This window comes from Rhynchophorus ferrugineus, unplaced genomic scaffold (assembly GCF_030347505.1).
Source record: "Rhynchophorus ferrugineus isolate W39M unplaced genomic scaffold, kcgeb_rfMv2 rfM6, whole genome shotgun sequence".
Taxonomy (NCBI): domain Eukaryota; kingdom Metazoa; phylum Arthropoda; class Insecta; order Coleoptera; family Curculionidae; genus Rhynchophorus; species Rhynchophorus ferrugineus.
Genome location: NW_027472585.1, coordinates 23928675 through 23950524, shown reverse-complemented (window position 1 = coordinate 23950524; position 21850 = coordinate 23928675).

The window sequence follows — 21850 nt, the reverse complement described above, 5'->3', positions numbered from 1 at the left end:
TCATATTCAAGTAATATTCGGCATGCTAATTACATTGCCGATTGCCAAATTGCATTATCTCTTATGGTTTCCGAGATGTGGAGTATCGAAATTTTACAATTTGGCTCTTCCTCTAACTGCGGCCAAAATTGTAAAATGGTCTTAGGTATAGGAGATTTCGTTCCAATCCTCACTCCAAGTAATGCTCGGCATGCTAATTACATTGCCGATTGCCAAATTGCATTATCTCTTATGGTTTCCGAGATATGGAGTATCGAAATCTTCCAATTTGGCTCTTCCTCTATCTTGGGCACAAATTGTAAAATGGCCTTATGAATTGGCTATTTCGTTGCAATTCACATTCCAAGTAATATTCGGCATGCTAATTACATTGCCGATTGCCAAATTGCATTATCTCTTATAGCTTCCAAGATATGGACTATCGAATATTTACACCTTAGGCTCTGCTTCTAACTTCTCCTAAAATTGTAAAATGGTCTTATGTATAGGCGATTTCGTTCCAATTCTCACTCCAAGTAATATTCGGCATGCTAAATACACTGCCGATTGCCAAATTGCATTATCTCTTATGGTTTCCAAGATATGGATTATCGAAATATTACAATTTGGCTCTTCTTCTAACTGGGGCCCAAATTGTAAAATGGTCCTATGAACCGGCGATTTCGTTCAAATTCTCACTCCAAGTAATATTCGGCATGCAAATTACATTGCCGATTGCCAACTTGCATTATCTCTTATGGTTTCCGAGATATGGGGTATCGAAATTTTACAATTTGGCTCTTACTCTAACTGGGACCAAAATTGTTAAATGGTCTTATGTATCGGCGATTTCGTTCCAATTCTCACTCCAAGTACTATTCGGCATGCTAATTACATTGCCTATTGCCAAATTGCATTATTTCTTATGGTTTCCGAGATATGGACTATCGAATATTTACACATTAGGCTCTGCTTCTAACTGGGGCCCAAATTGAAAATGGTCTTATGAATTGGCGATTTCGTTCCAATTCTCACTCCAAGTAATATTCGGCATGCTAATTACATAGCAGATTGCCAAATTGCATTATCTCTTATGGTTTCCGAGATATGGACTATCGAATATTTACACATTAGGCTCTGCTTCTAACTGGGGCCCAAATTGAAAATGGTCTTATGAATTGGCGATTTCGTTCCAATCCTCACTCCAAGTAATATTCGGCATGCTAATTACATTGCCGATTGCCAAATTGCATTATCTCTTATGGTTTCCGAGATATGGGGTATCAAAATTTTACAATTTGGCTCTTCCTCTAACTGGAACCAAAATTGTTAAATGGTCTTATGTATCGGCGATTTCGTTCCAATTCTCATTCCAAGTAATATTCGGCATGCTAATTACATTGCCGATTGCCAAATTGCATTATCACTTATAATTTCCGAGATATGGACTATCGACAATTTACACCTTAGGCTCTGCTTCTAACTGGGGCCCTAATTGTAAAATGGTCTTATGAATAGGCGATTTCGTTCCAATTCTCACTTCAAGTAATATTCTGCATGCTAATTACATTTCCGATTGCCAAATTGCATTATCTCTTATGGTTTCCGAGATATGGAGTATCGAAATTTTACAATTTAACTCTTCCTCTAACTGGGGCCAAAATTGTAAAATGGTCTTATGTATTGGCGATTTCGTTCCAATTCATATTCCAAGTAATATTCGGCATGATAATTACATTGCCGATTGCCAAATTGCATTATCTCTTATAGTTTCCGATATATGGACTGTCGAAAATTTACTCCTTAGGCTCTGCCTATAACTTGGGCACAAATTGTAAAATGGTCTTATGAATTGGCGATTTCGTTCCAATTCTCACTTCAACTAATATTCTGCATGCTAATTACATTGCCGATTGCCAAATTGCATTATCTCTCATGGTTTCCGAGATATGGACTATCGAATCGGTCTTATGAATTGGCGATTTCGTTCCAATTCTCACTTCAAGTAATATTCGGCATGCTAATTACATTGCCGATTGCCAAATTGCATTATCTCTTATGGTTTCCGAGATATGGACTATCGATAATTTACACCTTAGGCTCTTCTTCTAACTGGGGCCCAAATTGTAAAATAGTCTTATGAATTGGCGATTTCGTTCCAATTCTCACTTCAAGTAATATTCTGCATGCTAATTACATTGCCGATTGCCAAATTGCATTAACTCTTATGGTTTCCGAGATATGGACTATAGAAAATTTACACCTTAAGCTCTGCTTCTAACTGGGCCCAAATTGTAAAATGGTCTTATGAATTGGCGATTACGTTCCAATTCTCACTTCAAATAATATTCTGCATGCTAATTACATTGCCGATTGCCAAATTGCATTATCTCTTATGGTTTCCGAGATATGGGGTATCAAAATTTTACAATTTGGCTCTTCCTCTAACTGGAACCAAAATTGTTAAATGGTCTTATGTATCGGCGATTTCGTTCCAATTCTCACTCCAAGTAATATTCGGCATGCTAATTACATTGCCGATTGCCAAATTGCATTATCTCTTATAGTTTCCGAGATATGGACTATCGACAATTTACACCTTAGGCTCTGCTTTTAACTGGGGCCCTAATTGTAAAATGGTCTTATGAATAGGCGATTTCGTTCAATTCTCACTTCAACTAATATTCTGCATGCTAATTACATTGCAGATTGCCAAATTGCATTATCTCTTATGGTTTCCGAGATATGGACTATCGAATATTTACACATTAGGCTCTGCTTCTAACTGGGGCCCAAATTGAAAATGGTCTTATGAATTGGCGATTTCGTTCCAATCCTCACTCCAAGTAATATTCGGCATGCTAATTACATTGCCGATTGCCAAGTTGCATTATCTCTTATGTGTTCCGATATATGGAGCATCGAAATTTTCCAATGTGGCTCTACCTCTAACTGGTGCCAAAATTGTAAAATGGTCTTTTGTATTGGGGATTTCGTTCCAATTCACATTCCAAGTAATATTCGGCATGCTAATTACATTGCCGATTGCCAAATTGCATTATCTCTTATGGTTTCCGAGATATGGACTATCGAATATTTACACATTAGGCTCTGCTTCTAACTGGGGCCCAAATTGAAAATGGTCTTATGAATTGGCGATTTCGTTCCAATCCTCACTCCAAGTAATATTCGGCATGCTAATTACATTGCCGATTGCCAAGTTGCATTATCTCTTATGTGTTCCGATATATGGAGCATCGAAATTTTCCAATGTGGCTCTACCTCTAACTGGTGCCAAAATTGTAAAATGGTCTTTTGTATTGGCGATTTCATTCCAATTCACATTCCAAGTAATATTCGGCATGCTAATTACATTGCCGATTGCCAAATTGCATTATCTCTTATAGTTTCCGAGATATGGACTATCGAAAATTTACACCTTAGGCTCTGCTTCTAACTGGGGCCCAAATTGTAAAATGGTCTTATGAATTGGCGATTTCGTTCCAATTCTCACTTCAAGTAATATTCGGCATGCTAATTACATTGCCGATTGCCAAATTGCATTATCTCTTATGGTTTCCGAGATATGGACTATCGATAATTTACACCTTAGGCTCTGCTTCTAACTTGGGCCCCAATTGTAAAATGTTCTTATGAATTGGCGATTTCGTTCCAATTCACACTTCAAGTAATATTCGGCATACTAATTACATTGCCGATTGCCAAATTGCATTATCTCTTATAGTTTCCGAGATATGGACTATCGAAAATTTACACCTTAGGCTCTGCTTCTAACTGGGGCCCAAATTGTAAAATGGTCTTATGAATTGGCGATTTCGTTCCAATTCTCACTTCAAGTAATATTCGGCATGCTAATTACATTGCCGATTGCCAAATTGCATTATCTCTTATGGTTTCCGAGATATGGACTATCGATAATTTACACCTTAGGCTCTTCTTCTAACTGGGGCCCAAATTGTAAAATGGTCTTATGAATTGGCGATTTCGTTCCAATTCTCACTTCAAGTAATATTCTGCATGCTAATTACATTGCCGATTGCCAAATTGCATTAACTCTTATGGTTTCCGAGATATGGACTATAGAAAATTTACACCTTAGGCTCTGCTTCTAACTGGGCCCAAATTGTAAAATGGTCTTATGAATTGGCGATTACGTTCCAATTCTCACTCCAAGTAATATTCGGTACGCTAATTACATTGCCGATTGCCAAATTGCATTATCTCTTATAATTTCCGAGATATGGACTATCGACAATTTACACCTTAGGCTCTGCTTCTAACTGTGGCCCTAATTGTAAAATGGTCTTATGAATAGGCGATTTCGTTCCAATTCTCACTTCAAGTAATATTCTGCATGCTAATTACATTTCCGATTGCCAAATTGCATTATCTCTTATGGTTTCCGAGATATGGAGTATCGAAATTTTACAATTTAGCTCTTCCTCTAACTGGGGCCAAAATTGTAAAATGGTCTTATATATTGGCGATTTCGTTCCAATTCATATTCCAAGTAATATTCGGCATGATAATTACATTGCCGATTGCCAAATTGCATTATCTCTTATAGTTTCCGATATATGGACTGTCGAAAATTTAGTCCTTAGGCTCTGCTTATAACTTGGGCACAAATTGTAAAATGGTCTTATGAATTGGCGATTTCGTTCCAATTCATACTCCAAGTAATATTCGGCATGCTAATTACATTGCCGATTGCCAAATTGCATTATCTCTCATGGTTTCCGAGATATGGACTATCGAATCGGTCTTATGAATTGGCGATCACGTTCCAATTCTCACTCCAAGTAATATTCGGCATGTTAATTACATTGCCGATTGCCAAATTGCATTAACTCTTATAGTCTCGGAGATATGGACTATCGAATATTTACACCTTAGGCTCTGCTTCTAACTTGGGCCCAAATTGCAAAATCGTCTTATGAATAGGCGATTTCGTTCAAATTCTCACTCCAAGTAATATTCGGCATGCTAATTACATTGCCGGTTGCCAAAATGCATTATCTCTTATGGTTTCCGAGATATGGTGTATCGAAATTCTATAATTTAGATCTTCCTCTAACTGGGGCCAAAATTGTAAAATGGTCTTATGTATTGGCGAATTCGTTTCAATTCATATTCCAAGTAATATTATGCATGGTAATTCCATTGCCGATTGCCAAATTGCATTATCTCTTATAGTTTCCGATATATGGACTATCGAAAATTTACTCCTTAGGGTCTGCTTATAACTTGGGCCCAAATTGTAAAATGGTCTTATGTATGGCGACTTCGTTCCAATTCATATTCAAGTAATATTCGGCATGCTAATTACATTGCCGATTGCCAAATTGCATTATCTCTTTTAGTTTCCGAGATATGGACTATCGAATATTTACAACTTAGGCTCTGCTTCTAACTTGGGCCCAAATTGTAAAATGGTCTAATGAATTGGCGATTTCGTTCCAATTCACACTCCAAGTAATATTCGGCATGCTAATTACATTGCCGATTGCCAAGTTGCATTATCTCTTATGTGTTCCGATATATGGAGTATCGAAATTTTCCAATGTGGCTCTACCTCTAACTGGTGCCAAAATTGTAAAATGGTCTTATGAATTGGCGATTTCGTTCCAATCCTCACTCCAAGTAATATTCGGCATGGTAATTCCATTGCCGATTGCCAAATTGCATTATCTCTTATAGTTTCCGATATATGGACTATCGAAAATTTACTCCTTAGGGTCTGCTTATAACTTGGGCCCAAATTGTAAAATGGTCTTATGTATGGCGACTTCGTTCCAATTCATATTCAAGTAATATTCGGCATGCTAATTACATTGCCGATTGCCAAATTGCATTATCTCTTATGGTTTCCGAGATGTGGAGTATCGAAATTTTACAATTTGGCTCTTCCTCTAACTGCGGCCAAAATTGTAAAATGGTCTTAGGTATAGGAGATTTCGTTCCAATCCTCACTCCAAGTAATGCTCGGCATGCTAATTACATTGCCGATTGCCAAATTGCATTATCTCTTATGGTTTCCGAGATATGGAGTATCGAAATCTTCCAATTTGGCTCTTCCTCTATCTTGGGCACAAATTGTAAAATGGCCTTATGAATTGGCTATTTCGTTGCAATTCACATTCCAAGTAATATTCGGCATGCTAATTACATTGCCGATTGCCAAATTGCATTATCTCTTATAGCTTCCAAGATATGGACTATCGAATATTTACACCTTAGGCTCTGCTTCTAACTTCTCCTAAAATTGTAAAATGGTCTTATGTATAGGCGATTTCGTTCCAATTCTCACTCCAAGTAATATTCGGCATGCTAAATACACTGCCGATTGCCAAATTGCATTATCTCTTATGGTTTCCAAGATATGGATTATCGAAATATTACAATTTGGCTCTTCTTCTAACTGGGGCCCAAATTGTAAAATGGTCTTATGAACCGGCGATTTCGTTCCAATTCTCACTCCAAGTAATATTCGGCATGCTAATTACATTGCAGATTGCCAAATTGCATTATCTCTTATGGTTTCCGAGATATGGACTATCGAATATTTACACATTAGGCTCTGCTTCTAACTGGGGCCCAAATTGAAAATGGTCTTATGAATTGGCGATTTCGTTCCAATCCTCACTCCAAGTAATATTCGGCATGCTAATTACATTGCCGATTGCCAAGTTGCATTATCTCTTATGTGTTCCGATATATGGAGCATCGAAATTTTCCAATGTGGCTCTACCTCTAACTGGTGCCAAAATTGTAAAATGGTCTTTTGTATTGGCGATTTCGTTCCAATTCACATTCCAAGTAATATTCGGCATGCTAATTACATTGCCGATTGCCAAATTGCATTATCTCTTATGGTTTCCGAGATATGGACTATCGAATATTTACACCTTTGGCTCTGCTTCTAACTGGGGCCCAAATTGAAAATGGTCTTATGAATTGGCTATTTCGTTGCAATTCACATTACAAGTAATATTCGGCATGCTAATTACATTGCCGATTGCCAAATTGCATTATCTCTTATAGCTTCCAAGATATGGACTATCGAATATTTACACCTTAGGCTCTGCTTCTAACTTCTCCTAAAATTGTAAAATGGTCTTATGTATAGGCGATATCGTTCCAATTCTCACTCCAAGTAATATTCGGCATGCTAAATACACTGCCGATTGCCAAATTGCATTATCTCTTATGGTTTCCAAGATATGGATTATCGAAATATTACAATTTGGCTCTTCTTCTAACTGGGGCCCAAATTGTAAAATGGTCTTATGAACCGGCGATTTCGTTCAAATTCTCACTCCAAGTAATATTCGGCATGCAAATTACATTGCCGATTGCCAACTTGCATTATCTCTTATGGTTTCCGAGATATGGGGTATCGAAATTTTACAATTTGGCTCTTACTCTAACTGGGACCAAAATTGTTAAATGGTCTTATGTATCGGCGATTTCGTTCCAATTCTCACTCCAAGTACTATTCGGCATGCTAATTACATTGCCTATTGCCAAATTGCATTATTTCTTATGGTTTCCGAGATATGGACTATCGAATATTTACACATTAGGCTCTGCTTCTAACTGGGGCCCAAATTGAAAATGGTCTTATGAATTGGCGATTTCGTTCCAATTCTCACTCCAAGTAATATTCGGCATGCTAATTACATAGCAGATTGCCAAATTGCATTATCTCTTATGGTTTCCGAGATATGGACTATCGAATATTTACACATTAGGCTCTGCTTCTAACTGGGGCCCAAATTGAAAATGGTCTTATGAATTGGCGATTTCGTTCCAATCCTCACTCCAAGTAATATTCGGCATGCTAATTACATTGCCGATTGCCAAATTGCATTATCTCTTATGGTTTCCGAGATATGGGGTATCAAAATTTTACAATTTGGCTCTTCCTCTAACTGGAACCAAAATTGTTAAATGGTCTTATGTATCGGCGATTTCGTTCCAATTCTCACTCCAAGTAATATTCGGCATGCTAATTACATTGCCGATTGCCAAATTGCATTATCTCTTATAATTTCCGAGATATGGACTATCGACAATTTACACCTTAGGCTCTGCTTCTAACTGGGGCCCTAATTGTAAAATGGTCTTATGAATAGGCGATTTCGTTCCAATTCTCACTTCAAGTAATATTCTGCATGCTAATTACATTTCCGATTGCCAAATTGCATTATCTCTTATGGTTTCCGAGATATGGAGTATCGAAATTTTACAATTTAACTCTTCCTCTAACTGGGGCCAAAATTGTAAAATGGTCTTATGTATTGGCGATTTCGTTCCAATTCATATTCCAAGTAATATTCGGCATGATAATTACATTGCCGATTGCCAAATTGCATTATCTCTTATAGTTTCCGATATATGGACTGTCGAAAATTTACTCCTTAGGCTCTGCCTATAACTTGGGCACAAATTGTAAAATGGTCTTATGAATTGGCGATTTCGTTCCAATTCTCACTTCAACTAATATTCTGCATGCTAATTACATTGCCGATTGCCAAATTGCATTATCTCTCATGGTTTCCGAGATATGGACTATCGAATCGGTCTTATGAATTGGCGATTTCGTTCCAATTCTCACTTCAAGTAATATTCGGCATGCTAATTACATTGCCGATTGCCAAATTGCATTATCTCTTATGGTTTCCGAGATATGGACTATCGATAATTTACACCTTAGGCTCTTCTTCTAACTGGGGCCCAAATTGTAAAATAGTCTTATGAATTGGCGATTTCGTTCCAATTCTCACTTCAAGTAATATTCTGCATGCTAATTACATTGCCGATTGCCAAATTGCATTAACTCTTATGGTTTCCGAGATATGGACTATAGAAAATTTACACCTTAAGCTCTGCTTCTAACTGGGCCCAAATTGTAAAATGGTCTTATGAATTGGCGATTACGTTCCAATTCTCACTTCAAATAATATTCTGCATGCTAATTACATTGCCGATTGCCAAATTGCATTATCTCTTATGGTTTCCGAGATATGGGGTATCAAAATTTTACAATTTGGCTCTTCCTCTAACTGGAACCAAAATTGTTAAATGGTCTTATGTATCGGCGATTTCGTTCCAATTCTCACTCCAAGTAATATTCGGCATGCTAATTACATTGCCGATTGCCAAATTGCATTATCTCTTATAGTTTCCGAGATATGGACTATCGACAATTTACACCTTAGGCTCTGCTTTTAACTGGGGCCCTAATTGTAAAATGGTCTTATGAATAGGCGATTTCGTTCAATTCTCACTTCAACTAATATTCTGCATGCTAATTACATTGCAGATTGCCAAATTGCATTATCTCTTATGGTTTCCGAGATATGGACTATCGAATATTTACACATTAGGCTCTGCTTCTAACTGGGGCCCAAATTGAAAATGGTCTTATGAATTGGCGATTTCGTTCCAATCCTCACTCCAAGTAATATTCGGCATGCTAATTACATTGCCGATTGCCAAGTTGCATTATCTCTTATGTGTTCCGATATATGGAGCATCGAAATTTTCCAATGTGGCTCTACCTCTAACTGGTGCCAAAATTGTAAAATGGTCTTTTGTATTGGGGATTTCGTTCCAATTCACATTCCAAGTAATATTCGGCATGCTAATTACATTGCCGATTGCCAAATTGCATTATCTCTTATGGTTTCCGAGATATGGACTATCGAATATTTACACATTAGGCTCTGCTTCTAACTGGGGCCCAAATTGAAAATGGTCTTATGAATTGGCGATTTCGTTCCAATCCTCACTCCAAGTAATATTCGGCATGCTAATTACATTGCCGATTGCCAAGTTGCATTATCTCTTATGTGTTCCGATATATGGAGCATCGAAATTTTCCAATGTGGCTCTACCTCTAACTGGTGCCAAAATTGTAAAATGGTCTTTTGTATTGGCGATTTCGTTCCAATTCACATTCCAAGTAATATTCGGCATGCTAATTACATTGCCGGTTGCCAAATTGCATTATCTCTTATAGTTTCCGAGATATGGACTATCGATAATTTACACCTTAGGCTCTGCTTCTAACTGGGGCCCAAATTGTAAAATGGTCTTATGAATTGGCGATTTCGTTCCAATTCTCACTTCAAGTAATATTCGGCATGCTAATTACATTGCCGATTGCCAAATTGCATTATCTCTTATAGTTTCCGAGATATGGACTATCGATAATTTACACCTTAGGCTCTGCTTCTAACTTGGGCCCCAATTGTAAAATGTTCTTATGAATTGGCGATTTCGTTCCAATTCACACTTCAAGTAATATTCGGCATACTAATTACATTGCCGATTGCCAAATTGCATTATCTCTTATAGTTTCCGAGATATGGACTATCGAAAATTTACACCTTAGGCTCTGCTTCTAACTGGGGCCCAAATTGTAAAATGGTCTTATGAATTGGCGATTTCGTTCCAATTCTCACTTCAAGTAATATTCGGCATGCTAATTACATTGCCGATTGCCAAATTGCATTATCTCTTATGGTTTCCGAGATATGGACTATCGATAATTTACACCTTAGGCTCTTCTTCTAACTGGGGCCCAAATTGTAAAATGGTCTTATGAATTGGCGATTTCGTTCCAATTCTCACTTCAAGTAATATTCTGCATGCTAATTACATTGCCGATTGCCAAATTGCATTAACTCTTATGGTTTCCGAGATATGGACTATAGAAAATTTACACCTTAGGCTCTGCTTCTAACTGGGCCCAAATTGTAAAATGGTCTTATGAATTGGCGATTACGTTCCAATTCTCACTCCAAGTAATATTCGGTACGCTAATTACATTGCCGATTGCCAAATTGCATTATCTCTTATAATTTCCGAGATATGGACTATCGACAATTTACACCTTAGGCTCTGCTTCTAACTGTGGCCCTAATTGTAAAATGGTCTTATGAATAGGCGATTTCGTTCCAATTCTCACTTCAAGTAATATTCTGCATGCTAATTACATTTCCGATTGCCAAATTGCATTATCTCTTATGGTTTCCGAGATATGGAGTATCGAAATTTTACAATTTAGCTCTTCCTCTAACTGGGGCCAAAATTGTAAAATGGTCTTATATATTGGCGATTTCGTTCCAATTCATATTCCAAGTAATATTCGGCATGATAATTACATTGCCGATTGCCAAATTGCATTATCTCTTATAGTTTCCGATATATGGACTGTCGAAAATTTAGTCCTTAGGCTCTGCTTATAACTTGGGCACAAATTGTAAAATGGTCTTATGAATTGGCGATTTCGTTCCAATTCATACTCCAAGTAATATTCGGCATGCTAATTACATTGCCGATTGCCAAATTGCATTATCTCTCATGGTTTCCGAGATATGGACTATCGAATCGGTCTTATGAATTGGCGATCACGTTCCAATTCTCACTCCAAGTAATATTCGGCATGTTAATTACATTGCCGATTGCCAAATTGCATTAACTCTTATAGTCTCGGAGATATGGACTATCGAATATTTACACCTTAGGCTCTGCTTCTAACTTGGGCCCAAATTGCAAAATCGTCTTATGAATAGGCGATTTCGTTCAAATTCTCACTCCAAGTAATATTCGGCATGCTAATTACATTGCCGGTTGCCAAAATGCATTATCTCTTATGGTTTCCGAGATATGGAGTATCGAAATTTTATAATTTAGATCTTCCTCTAACTGGGGCCAAAATTGTAAAATGGTCTTATGTATTGGCGAATTCGTTTCAATTCATATTCCAAGTAATATTATGCATGGTAATTCCATTGCCGATTGCCAAATTGCATTATCTCTTATAGTTTCCGATATATGGACTATCGAAAATTTACTCCTTAGGGTCTGCTTATAACTTGGGCCCAAATTGTAAAATGGTCTTATGTATGGCGAGTTCGTTCCAATTCATATTCAAGTAATATTCGGCATGCTAATTACATTGCCGATTGCCAAATTGCATTATCTCTTTTAGTTTCCGAGATATGGACTATCGATAATTTACACCTTAGGCTCTGCTTCTAACTTGGGCCCAAATTGTAAAATGGTCTAATGAATTGGCGATTTCGTTCCAATTCACACTCCAAGTAATATTCGGCATGCTAATTACATTGCCGATTGCCAAGTTGCATTATCTCTTATGTGTTCCGATATATGGAGTATCGAAATTTTCCAATGTGGCTCTACCTCTAACTGGTGCCAAAATTGTAAAATGGTCTTATGAATTGGCGATTTCGTTCCAATCCTCACTCCAAGTAATATTCGGCATGGTAATTCCATTGCCGATTGCCAAATTGCATTATCTCTTATAGTTTCCGATATATGGACTATCGAAAATTTACTCCTTAGGGTCTGCTTATAACTTGGGCCCAAATTGTAAAATGGTCTTATGTATGGCGACTTCGTTCCAATTCATATTCAAGTAATATTCGGCATGCTAATTACATTGCCGATTGTCAAATTGCATTATCTCTTATGGTTTCCGAGATGTGGAGTATCGAAATTTTACAATTTGGCTCTTCCTCTAACTGCGGCCAAAATTGTAAAATGGTCTTAGGTATAGGAGATTTCGTTCCAATCCTCACTCCAAGTAATGCTCGGCATGCTAATTACATTGCCGATTGCCAAATTGCATTATCTCTTATGGTTTCCGAGATATGGAGTATCGAAATCTTCCAATTTGGCTCTTCCTCTATCTTGGGCACAAATTGTAAAATGGCCTTATGAATTGGCTATTTCGTTGCAATTCACATTCCAAGTAATATTCGGCATGCTAATTACATTGCCGATTGCCAAATTGCATTATCTCTTATAGCTTCCAAGACATGGACTATCGAATATTTACACCTTAGGCTCTGCTTCTAACTTCTCCTAAAATTGTAAAATGGTCTTATGTATAGGCGATTTCGTTCCAATTCTCACTCCAAGTAATATTCGGCATGCTAAATACACTGCCGATTGCCAAATTGCATTATCTCTTATGGTTTCCAAGATATGGATTATCGAAATATTACAATTTGGCTCTTCTTCTAACTGGGGCCCAAATTGTAAAATGGTCTTATGAACCGGCGATTTCGTTCCAATTCTCACTCCAAGTAATATTCGGCATGCTAATTACATTGCAGATTGCCAAATTGCATTATTTCTTATGGTTTCCGAGATATGGACTATCGAATATTTACACATTAGGCTCTGCTTCTAACTGGGGCCCAAATTGAAAATGGCCTTATGAATTGGCGATTTCGTTCCAATCCTCACTCCAAGTAATATTCGGCATGCTAATTACATTGCCGATTGCCAAGTTGCATTATATCTTATGTGTTCCGATATATGGAGCATCGAAATTTTCCAATGTGGCTCTACCCCTAACTGGTGCCAAAATTGTAAAATGGTCTTTTGTATTGGCGATTTCGTTCCAATTCACATTCCAAGTAATATTCGGCATGCTAATTACATTGCCGATTGCCAAATTGCATTATCTCTTATGGTTTCCGAGATATGGACTATCGAATATTTACACATTAGGCTCTGCTTCTAACTGGGGCCCAAATTGAAAATGGTCTTATGAATTGGCGATTTCGTTCCAATCCTCACTCCAAGTAATATTCGGCATGCTAATTACATTGCCGATTGCCAAGTTGCATTATCTCTTATGTGTTCCGATATATGGAGCATCGAAATTTTCAATGTGGCTCTACCTCTAACTGGTGCCAAAATTGTAAAATGGTCTTTTGTATTCGCGATTTCGTTCCAATTCACATTCCAAGTATTACTCGGCATGCTAATTACATTGCCGATTGCCAAATTGCATTATTTCTTATGGTTTCCGAGATATGGACTATCGAATATTTACACCTTAGGCTCTGCTTCTAACTGGGGCCCAAATTGTAAAATGGTCTTATGAATTGGCGATTTCGTTCCAATTCTCACTTCAAGTAATATTCGGCATGCTAATTACATTGCCGATTGCCAAATTGTATTATCTCTTATAGTTTCCGAGATATGGACTATAGAAAATTTACACCTTAGGCTCTGCTTCTAACTGGGGCCCAAATTGTAAAATGGTCTTATGAAATGGCGATTACGTTCCAATTCTCACTCCAAGTAATATTCGGCATGCTAATTACATTGCCGATTGCCAAATTGCATTATCTCTTACGGTTTCCGAGATATGGGGTATCGAAATATTACAATTTGGCTCTTCCTCTAACTGGGACCAAAATTGTAAAATGGTCTTATGTATTGACGATTTCGTTCCAATTCACATTCCAAGTAATATTCGGCATGCTAATTACATTTCCGATTGCCAAATTGCATTATCTCTTATAGTTTCCGAGGTATGGACTACCGAAAATTTACACCTTAGGCTCTGCTTCTAGCTGTTGCCCAAATTGTAAAATGGTTTTATGAATTGGCGATTTCGTTCCAATTCTCACTCCAAGTAATATTCGGCATGCTAAATACACTGCCGATCGCCAAATTGCATTATCTCTTATGGTTTCCGAGATATGGGGTATCAAAATTTTACAATTTGGCTCTTCCTCTAACTGGAACCAAAATTGTTAAATGGTCTTATGTATCGGCGATTTCGTTCCAATTCTCACTCCAAGTAATATTCGGCATGCTAATTACATTGCCGATTGCCAAATTGCATTATCTCTTATAGCTTCCGAGATATGGACTATCGAATAATTACACCTTAGGCTCTTCTTCTAACTGCGCCTAAAATTGTAAAATGGTCTTATGAATTGGCGATTTCGTTGCAATTCACACTCCAAGTAATATTCGGCATGCTAATTACATTGCCGGTTGCCAAATTGGATTATCTTTTATGGTTTTCGAGATATGGAGTATCGAAATTTTACAATTTGGCTCTTCCTCTAACTGCGGCCAAAATTGTAAAATGTTCTTAGGTATAGGCGATTTCATTCCAATCCTCACTCCAAGTAATATTCGGCATGCCAATTACATTGCCGATTGCCAAATTGCATTATCTCTTAGGGTTTCCGAGATATGGAGTATCGAAATTTTCCAGTTTGGCTCTTCCTCTAACTTGGGCACAAATTGTAAAATGGCCTTATGAATATTCGATTTCGTTCCAATTCACATTCCAAGTAATATTCGGCATGCTAATTACATTGCCGATTGCCATATTGCATTATCTCTTATGGTTTCCGAGATCTTGAGTATCGAAGTTTTACAATTTGGCTCTTCCTCTAACTGGGGCCAAAATTGTAAAACGGTCTTATGTATTGGCGATTTTGTTCCAATTTACATTCCAAGTAATATTCGGCATGCTAATTACATTGCCGATTGCCAAATTGCATTATCTCTTATAGTTTCCGAGATATTGAGTATCGTGTGGCGACCGCCACGACCCTTTAGGCCACCACCAATTCACCATCAACAACTATAAAGGTTGGCAACGCCGGTGGATTGGTACCATGCAGTTCTGGAGTATAAAAGGCCATCACGACGACGTCTCGCTCTCTTTTCTTATCACCGTCCCCCTGTAACAGTACCATTTCCACAGCGCTACCGCACTTCCTTCACCTTAACCTAATATCCTGTCAATCCTCCCATCGATCACATGTATCAATCGCAAGTTAAAATAAACAACTTTGATTCAACCAGTGTTTTTAGTTCCCGTGCAAATTCCTTCCAAAAATAGTAGTGAGTGTTCTGATAAATAATCGCAGCGGCAGCCACACGTTTCGACCGAACGACCGACCCGACGAACATTCCTACAATTGGTGACCCCGACGTGATCAAAGTGCCTAACAGGTAAATTAACTCAACATAAGCCACTCGACAGGTGCTTGACACGTGCATGGAAGGATAGCACGAGGAACGGAACTCATCAACATCACGTGGTCGACGACATCCCACGAGACTAGCCTGATGGACGAAAACCACAGAAGCCCATCATGTATACCAGCAACACATGAGCACCCTCGCATCACGAAACGGGACACGTAACACATTTACAGGTACCCTCAAACAAAGCTAAACGCCTCAAGACGAACGACGTCCTGCTACAGCTCCGATGGCAGCTGATCCCGTAAAACTCCTCGCTCAGGTTGGGATCCCCATCTCATCAGCAGTCCCCGGGCGTTTGTTTGCGTGATTGCGGGTGCATCCCGGAACATGCACCACATATAGGTACGTTCCACGGCTGTTCCACTAGGAGGGGAGTTATGTGGCGACCGCCACGACCCTTTAGGCCACCACCAATTCACCATCAACAACTATAAAGGTTGGCAACGCCGGTGGATTGGTACCATGCAGTTCTGGAGTATAAAAGGCCATCACGACGACGTCTCGCTCTCTTTTCTTATCACCGTCCCCCTGTAACAGTACCATTTCCACAGCGCTACCGTACTTCCTTCACCTTAACCTAATATCCTGTCAATCCTCCCATCGATCACATGTATCAATCGCAAGTTAAAATAAACAACTTTGATTCAACCAGTGTTTTTAGTTCCCGTGCAAATTCCTTCCAAAAATAGTAGTGAGTGTTCTGGTAAATAATCGCAGCGGCAGCCACACGTTTCGACCGAACGACCGACCCGACGAACATTCCTACAATCGAAATTTTACAATTTGGCTCTTACTCTAACTGCGACCAAAATTGTAAAATGGTCTTATGTATTGGCGATTTCGTTCCAATTCACATTCCAAGTAATATTCGGCATGCTAATTACATTTCCGGTTGCTAAATTGCATTTTCTCTTATAGTTTCCGAGATATGGACTACCGAAAATTTACACCTTAGGCTCTGCTTCTAACTTGAGCCCAAATTGTAAAATGGTCTAATGAATTGGCGATTTCGTTCCAATTCACATTCCAAGTAATATTCGGAATGCTAATTACATTGCCCATTACCAAATTGCATTATCCCTTATGGTTTCCGAGATATGGACTATCGAATATTTACATCTTAGGCTCTACTTCTAACTGCGCCTAAAATTGTAAAATGGTCTTATGTATAGGCGATTTCGTTCCAATTCTCACTCCAAGTAATATTCGGCATGCTAATTACATTGCCGATTGCCAAATTGCATTATCTCTTATAGCTTCCGAGATATGGACTGTCGAATATTTACACTTTAGGCTCTGCTTCTAACTGCGCCTAAAATTGTAAAATGGTCTTATGTATAGGCGATTTCGTTCCAATTCTCACTCCAAGTAATATTCGGCATGCTAATTACATTGCCGATTGCCAAATTGCATTATCTCTTATAGCTTCCGAGATATGGACTATCGAATAATTACACCTTAGGCTCTGCTTCTAACTAGGGCCCAAATTGTAAAATGGTCTAATGAATTGGCGATTTCGTTCCAATTCACACTCCAAGTAATATTCGGCATGCTAATTACATTGCCGATTGCCAAGTTGCATTATCTCTTATGGGTTCCGAGATATGGAGTATCGAAATTTTACAATGTAGCTCTACCTCTAACTAGTGCCAAAATTGTAAAATGGTCTTATGTATTGGCGATTTCGTTCCAATTCACATTCCAAGTAATATTCGGCATGCTAGTTACATTGCCGATTGCCAAATTGCATTATCTCTTATGGTTTACGAGATATGGAGTATCGAAATTTTACAATTTGGCTCTTCCTCTAACTGCGGCCATAATTGTAAAATGGTCTTAGGTATAGGCGATTTCATTCCAATCCTCACTCCAAGTAATATTCGGCATGCTAATTACATTGCCGATTGCCAAATTGCATTATCTCTTAGGGTTTCCGAGATATGGAGTATCGAAATTTTCCAGTTTGGCTCTTCCTCTAACTTGGGCACAAATTGTAAAATGGCCTTATGAATTGGCGATTTCGTTCCAATTCACATTCCAAGTAATATTCGGCATGCTAATTACATTGCAGATTGCCAAATTGCATTATCTCTTATGGTTTCCGAGATCTTGAGTATCGAAATTTTACAATTTGGCTCTTCCTATAACTGGGGCCAAAATTGTAAAACGGTCTTATGTATTGGCGATTTTGTTCCAATTTACATTCCAAGTAATATTCGGCATGCTAATTACATTGTAAAATGGCCTTATGAATTGGCGATTCCGTTCCAATTCTCACTCCAAGTAATATTCGGCATGCTAATTACATTGCCGATTGCCAAATTGCATTATCTCTTATGGTTTCCGAGATATGGAACATCGAAATTTTACAATTTGGCTCTTGCTTTAACTGGGGCCAAAATTGTAAAATGGTCTTATGTATGGCGACTTCGTTCCAATTCATATTCAAGTAATATTTGGCATGCTAATTACATTGCCGATTGCCAAATTGCATTATCTCTTATAGTTTCCGAGATATTGAGTATCGAAATTTTACAACTTGGCTCTTACTCTAACTGCGACCAAAATTGTAAAATGGTCTTATGAATTGGCGATTTCGTTCCAATTCTCACTCCAAGTAATATTCGGCATGCTAAATACATTGCCGATTGCCAAATTGCATTATCTCTTATGTTTTCCGAGATATGGAGTATCGAAATTTTACAATTTGGCTCTTCCTCTAACTGGGGCCAAAATTGTAAAATGGTCTTATGTATTGGAGATTTCGTTCCTATTCACATTCCAAGTAATATTCGCCATGCTAATTACATTGCCGATTGCCAAATTGCATTATCTCTTATGGTTTCCGAGATATTAAGTATCAAAAATTTGCAATTTGGCTCTTCCTCTTACTGGGACCAAAATTGTAAAAAGGTCTTGTGTATTGGCGATTTCGTTCCTATTCACATTCCAAGTAATATTCGCCATGCTAATTACATTGCCGATTGCCAAATTGCATTATCTCTTATGGTTTCCGAGATATTAAGTATCAAAAATTTGCAATTTGGCTCTTCCTCTTACTGGGACCAAAATTGTAAAAAGGTCTTGTGTATTGGCGATTTCGTTCCAATTCACATTCCAAGTAATATTCAGCATGCTAATTATATTGCCGATCGCCAAATTGCATTATCTCGTATGGTTTCCGAGATATGGAGTATCGAAATTTTACAATTTGGCTCTTCCTCTAACTGGGGCCAAAATTGTAAAATGGTCTTATGAATAGGCGATTTCGTTCCTATTCACATTCCAAGTAATATTCGAAATGCTAATTACATTGCCGTTCGCCAAATTACATTATCTCTTATGGTTTCCGAGATATTGAGTATCGAAATTTTACAATTTGGCTCTTCCTCTAACTGGGGCCAAAATTGTAAAAAGGTCTTGTGTATTGGCGATTTCGTTCCAATTCACATTCCAAGTAATATTCGGCGTGCTAATTATATTGCCGATTGCCAAATTACATTATCCCTTATGGTTTCCGAGATATGGAACATCGAAATTTTACAATTCGGCTCTTCCCTTAACTGGGGCCAAAATTGAAAAATGGTCTTATGTATGGCGACTTCGTTCCAATTCATACTCAAGTAATATTCGGCATGCTAATTACATTGCCGATTGCCAAATTGCATTATCTCTTATGGTTTCCGAGATATGGAGTATCGAAATTTTACAATTTGGCTCTTCCTCTAACTGCGGCCAAAATTGTAAAATGGTCTTAGGTATAGGCGATTTCGTTCCAATCCTCACTCCAAGTAATATTCGACATGCTAATTACATTGCCGATTGCCAAATTGCATTATCTCTTATGGTTTCCGATATATGGAGTATCGAAATTTTACAATTTGGCTCTACCTCTAACTGGGGCCAAAATTGTAAAATGGTCTTATCTATTGGCGATTTCGTTCCAATTCACATTCCAAGTAATATTCGGCATGCTAATTACATTGCCGGTTGCCAAATTGCATTATCTCTTATAGTTTCCGAGATATGGACTATCGAATATTTACACCTTAGCCTCTGCTTCTAACTTGGGCCCAAATTGTAAAATGGTCTTATGAATTGGCGATTTCGTTCCAATTCACACTCCAAGTAATATTCGGCATGCTAATTACATTGCCGTTTGCCAAAATGCATTATCTCTTATGGTTTCCGAGATATGGAGTATCCAAAATTTAGACCTTAGGCTTTGCTTCTAGCTTGGGCCCCAATTGTAAAATGGTCCTATGGATTGGCGATTACATTCCAATTCTGACTCCAAGTAATTTTCGACATGCTAATTACATTTCCGATTGCCAAATTGCATTATCTTTTATGGTTTCCGAGATATGGGGTATCGAAATATTACAATTTGGCTCTTCCTCTTACTGGAACCAAAATTGTTAAATTTCCGATATATGGACTATAGAAAATTTACACCTTAGGCTCTGCTTCTAACTGGGGCCCTAATTGTAAAATGGTCTTATGAATTGGCGATTACGTTCCAATTCTCACTCCAAGTAATATTCGGTATGCTAATTACATTGCCGATTGCCAAATTGCATTATCTCTTATGGTTTCCGAGATATGGGGTATCGAAATTTTACAATTTGGCTCTTCCTCTAACTGGAACCAAAATTGTTAAATGGTCTTATGTATCGGCAATTTCGTTCCAATTCTCACTTCAAGTAATCTTCTGCATACTAATTACATTTCCAATTGCCAAATTGCATTATCTCTTATGGTTTCCGAGATATGGAGTATCGAAATTTTACAATTTAGATCTTCCTCTAACTGGGGCCAAAATTGTTAAATGGTCTTATGTATTGGCGAATTCATTTCAATTCATATTCCAAGTAATATTATGCATGGTAATTCCATTGCCGATTGCCAAATTGCATTATCTCTTATAGTTTCCGATATATGGACTATCGAAAATTTACTCCTTAGGGTCTGCTTATAACTTGGGCCCAAATTGTAAAATGGTCTTATGTATGGCGAGTTCGTTCCAATTCATATTCAAGTAATATTCGGCATGCTAATTACATTGCCGATTGCCAAATTGCATTATCTCTTATAGTTTCCGAGATATTGAGTATCGAAATTTTACAATTTGGCTCCTACTCTAACTGGGACCAAAATTGTAAAATGGTCTTATGTATTGGCGATTTCGTTCCAATTCACATTCCAAGTAATATTCGGCATGCTAATTACATTTCCGGTTGCTTAATTGCATTATCTCTTATAGTTTCCGAGATATGGACTACCGAAAATTTACACCTTAGGCTCTGCTTCTAGCTGGGGCCCAATTGGTAAAATGGTTTTATGAATTGGCGATTTCGTTCCAATTCTCACTCCAAGTAATATTCGGCATACTAATTACATTGCCGGTTGCCAAATTGCATTATCTTTTATGGTTTCCGAGATATGGATTATCGAAATTTTACAATTTGGCTCTTCTTCTAACTAGGGCCCAAATTGTAAAATGGTCTTATGAATTGGCGATTTCGTTCCAATTCTCACTCCAAGTAATATTCGGCATGCTAAATACATAACCGATTGCCAAATTGCATTATCTCTTATAGCTTCCGAGATATGGACTATCGAATATTTACACTTTAGGCTCTTCTTCTAACTAGGGCACAAATTGTAAAATGGTCTTATGAATTGGCGATTTCGTTCCAATTCTCACTCCAAGTAATATTCGGCATGGTAATTACATTGCCGGTTGCCAAATTGCATTATCTTTTATGGTTTCCGAGATATGGAGTATCGAAATTTTACAATTTGGCTCTTCCTCTAACTGCGCTTAAAATTGTAAGATGGTCTTATGTATAGGCGATTTCGTTCCAATTCTCACTCCAAGTAATATTCGGCATGCTAAATACATTGCCGATTGCCAAATTGCATTATCTCTTATAGCTTCCGAGATATGGACTATCGAATATTTACACTTTAGGCTCTTCTTCTAACTAGGGCCCAAATT